Raw genomic sequence first — 4,709 nt, 5'->3', positions numbered from 1 at the left:
CCTCATCTGTTCAAAAGCGCTTCAGAGGCTTGGTTAAGTCAAACGCACGCTGAAAAGTTTCACTAAGGAGTGGAAATTCACGGCCTACAACACGCTAGTTCAACCTATCCTTGAATACGCCTCTAGAATTTGGTCCCCTCGCCATGAGTGTCACATAGATAAACTTGAATATGTACCAAAAGAAAGCGATACGATTTTTATACTGTAGGTACGATTGCCAATTCTCACTCTACTCGCATGCTCAGCTATTATCCCTACAGTCGCTGGATCAGACATGCGCATGTGATCGTCTTATCATGCTTCCCAAAATTGTCAGTTCTTCTGTTCATGTCTCTTTGCCTATATCTTTCGTCACCAGCTCTGTGTGCAGCCCCAGACGAACTGATTCGATGAACATTGTCCCGCTTAGGTCGCAACTGAACTTCTTTAAATTTTCTTTCCTTCCGACAACAATTAAATTGTGGAACGAGCTTGATGGATCCGTTAGACGACCACCCACGGAACAATTTTCTGCAGGAGTGATAAAATATATATCCTGTTAGTATTTGTTAGCACTCTTAACTTTGTTCTGCATTCTGTAGACCTGGGGCCCTATAACGTAAAACTATTCCAATATGTTTCTATTCCAATCTCCTGACGCCAAATTTGCGTAACCACCGACGCAAGCACCGGGCGGTCACCCGCAGCGTTGTCTGAACAGACCAATCAAACGCTCTGCCTGTTAATAGGAGGTCATTTTGTTTGCTTGAAAAGCCAATAACATTGCCTGCACTGAGCGGCTTGTGTTATCTAATTGGCTGACAAGAAGCGAGGAGAACGCTCAAGTGGAGAGGGATTCACTGGGGCAGAGCCAGTGCACTGAAAATCGATAACCGGATGAAGAGGGTGGTGCCGGCGTCTGCGATTGGTCGGCTTTCCCTTACTTAGCTTGTGGTCGCTGGTCGAAAATCACGCCGGCATGCAACGGAAGCTTAAGAATAACGCTAAAACTGGCCCTCAGCAAAGAAGAGTTGGCAGAATGAGGTGGTAAACGTGCCGAAAAGGCTCGAAAACGTTACACGGCCACGCAAGAAGTTTTATTATACGCAAGTGCACCCATGCTCTCCGGCAGGTGCGAGTAGCCAGCGTCTCAGCGATCGGCTGCAGCCATCTTTTATTCCTTTCGGAACGGGGCAGCCTGCGGCTATTCCGAAGAAAATGCAGTTTTGTTCATCATATTAATGCAACTTTACCGCGTACACGTCACTTTGACGCGTTGAGTTTGTGCGGTTTTGTGACGTCGGGAGACGGGCAGGTGAAGTGGGTGCAGCCCGAAAGCTTTTTACCAATAGTCGAGGGCTAATGGCGAAAGGGGTCGAATCAGAAATAACTGTTTTTCTTTTTTCTGTCAAATCATACATAATCAATGAGTACACATCATATCAGATGGGGAGGTATCGCGGTTTTCGTGACGTCGCGTGACAGACACGTGAAGTGGGCGTGGTCGAAAAAAGTTTTTGACCAATCGTGGAGGGCTGATAGCAGAAATGGAATAGAAAAGTTTGGAATAGTTTTACGTTATAGCGCCCCTGGTTTGCCTCTTTTGTGTTATCATTTCACCTGTTATATCCTGCAAATGTGTTCTTGTATGTTCAAAGCTTTGTATTGAACCACCCCCTGTTATGTCTCGCATGAATATAGCAGTATTTGTGAAAAATTAAAAAAAATAAATTACAAACAGAGTTCAAAACCTTTACGTTTATAGAACTCTCTAGCTGGCACAAGTTCTGCTGTAGAGTTGGAGTGTTCGACAAGTAAATTTTATTGTGAAGTGCTACGAAAAATTCAGTGCAGTGCCATTCCACTCTGTGAAGGTGGATCACCAGCGAAACTATGTATGTGGGCCCCTTAATGTAGAACTGTCCATTGCCGTGCGTCAAACGCCGTATTCACATAAATGAAAGGCGAGGTGCGACTAGTCGCTCCTCCACAATGTTGGGCCTCGGAAGAGGGTATACATACCCGTGCATTGTTGCAAAACGCCGCACAACACCTCTTACCCAATCCCGTCACGTAGAACAGACACGCACCTCACCGCACTCCGAGGGCACACACTGCTTCACCGTAGCCAAGGCGATCGTGCGTTGGTCGACTTCCCGCACTGCAGTAACGGTTGTGAAATCACTCGAAAACCACAAGTGCTCACGCACAGCACAGGCCACACTAAAGTGGTTCCCCACAAACTCCCTCTGAGACCTGACCGTTGCTCAAGTGAAAGATTCCAAGTTTGCGGGATCGGGGCTACATGGACAGTTCGCATTTATTACCGCATTGCGGTCCTGGCGGGCAGCACGATTGCGGGACCGCCACCATGGCAGAGCGGAAGGAAAGGAGATACGCAAGCGCCTGGAACGCCGACAGAGGGCGGTGCGAACGTAGACATGGCCGACGCGGGCCCAAGCGTAGTATCTGTTCTTATCAGCTTAATATCTGATACAGGTTGTATTTGGATCTAACATATTAAACTTATTTTTGGAAGTTGGCAGAGTGCTTAAAGACTGCTTCACCTCCGCCGCGGGTCGAGCCGGTATTGCTGTAACTTCTGGATCGGCCCACGTATGGGGAGAAATTCTCGATCCACACGGCTCTATAGATGCACGCATTTTTTTCCCCAGAACGAAGCCATATACAGCTTCGCTGTAAAACGCATGGCGCTTGGCGTCTTTTCCTTTTTATCTGAAGGCGTCAAGAATATGTGACCACAGTAAACTATGCAACAAAATACATCTTTTTTCTTGGCAAACTTGACTGTCAAAAAATGCAAGACAGGAAGTTGGCTGGGGTCCTGGACACACTGCTGCCACAGAACGGAGTAAAGGGTCTATTAGGTACATATTATGTCATTTTGGGCACGTCGCCAATTGCGCTTGCCCTCGTCAGCATAGACGCCGGTCATCCGGGTACTCGTCAGTTCAAACTGGGGCTATAAGCAACATAAACCTGCTTGACCTACCTCTGGGAAGTAATTCTACAGAAAGCTGATTCTAGAGAAAGGTGATATAGACAACACCTCCGGACAAGTTGTCTATATGGGGAGTGGGCGCCGTAGTGGCATTGTTAAATGCGCCTCATTCTCTGGAGTCTTTCAAACCATAAATGCTCGGGGCACGCATGCGCCTTGCCATTTGTTGGGCGTGTTGGTAAATTGAAAGCATATTTAGCGCCAGCAAACAAGGACGGAAGGGAGACGACAACGCAATGCGAGTATGGATAACACAACACAACAACACAACACAAGTAGTATAGTAGTAGTAGTATAACACAACACAACACAAGTATGGACGCATGCGCCGTCCATACTTGAACAGCCCGACGGCGACGTTGTGTGTACTTGTCTCGGGCGCCCGTGTAATTGCTGCCGCAACAGAACAGAACTGTAAGTATAAAACAGCTTCCGTAAAGTAAGTTAGGCTGCGTCGCTTGCTTTTTAAATCACGGCTGTTGCACTCAGTACCTAATTCTACAGGAACCACGGGAATGGCTGGAATTGTTCTTTTTCTTTTCTATCTTCTTTTTTTCTTTTTTGAACGTTGATTCGAAACCGGTGGTGCGATACTCTCTTCGCGACCTTCAAAAGCTTTGAAGGACAGGCCTTTATTGCTGTACGTTACGACTGCCAAACGTCACTAAATATAGAAGCGAACAGCCGCATACGAAATTCAGCCACAAATGGGATCAACTGCGTTATGGCTAAGCGAGAACGAAAAATGCCACCTAAATAAAAAAAAAAAGAATTGTCTTTAGCCAGTGTGTTCGCACTTTGCACCCTTTAACAATTATGACTGTTCGAATAGTGCAAATTGGGAATCAAATGAAATACAAATATTCGAGAAAAACAACCTTCGGATGTAGAACCTGATACGGAATATTTTCTCATTTTTTAATGAAAGGTAATTACAAATTTCGCGGGGAATCCCCCGGTAAAAAAGTACTTGCTTACGTTATTTTATGCATCCCTGTAATGTCGTTCCCAACTAGACTTCTGGTCGAAGGAGGAGCTTGTAAATGATATAAAATATTTCATTCAGTTATGGGGTGCCCCACGGCAACAACAGCAATGAAAAAAAAAATGTGCAGGTACCATTAAGGACGATTGTCAGTGTAAGCGACGCCGTGGTCGGTAATCGGACCCGCCACCTCGGGTTCAGCAGCACAGCGTCCTAGTCAGTGTACCACCACTTCGGGTAAAAATGATCCGAATACTGAATATTCGCACACCCATTATAATAAATAATACGCCGCTCTTCGCACATGAGCCTTTTTGGGTTGAAAAATACACGACCTGGTACAATATACTGAAACACTGCAATTACGTACCTCACCCAACAGTGAAGCCAGAGTTGAAAACGAAGGCAGAGATGGAGAGAGAGATCGAAGGCGTGCAGCTTCGCTGCGAGAATCAGCCACTAAAATGTTTTCTTCGTTGTTGTTTTTTTTTCTGCATAAGTACGATATATTTCTGTCTCCTCGCCCGTCATCTTATACTTAAATGCGATGAGTTATGCTATTCAGCTCCCCACATAACTTTTGCTCCGTCTCAGCACCCATACAACCTCGGTGTGTCTGCAGCGTGATTCACTGCTCCTTGAGCGTCGTTCATGAGTTATCACAACGACTCCGTGCTTCTAGCGCTTTACTGTAGGTGGAAAACAAACTCGAGAAAGGCCACG

The 4,709-nt window shown here is 46.0% G+C and overlaps 1 pseudogene; it reads left to right on the top strand.

Moving 5' to 3' along the window:
• Positions 1 to 2,420: 2,420 nt before the first annotated feature.
• Positions 2,421 to 2,600, top strand: LOC139058318 (U2 spliceosomal RNA; annotated as a pseudogene).
• Positions 2,601 to 4,709: the final 2,109 nt, after the last annotated feature.

The sequence above is a fragment of the Dermacentor albipictus genome, chromosome 3, assembly GCF_038994185.2.
Source record: "Dermacentor albipictus isolate Rhodes 1998 colony chromosome 3, USDA_Dalb.pri_finalv2, whole genome shotgun sequence".
Classification (NCBI taxonomy): domain Eukaryota; kingdom Metazoa; phylum Arthropoda; class Arachnida; order Ixodida; family Ixodidae; genus Dermacentor; species Dermacentor albipictus.
Note: the sequence above shows the minus strand (reverse complement) of the source record. Positions and strands in the feature narration are given on the sequence as shown.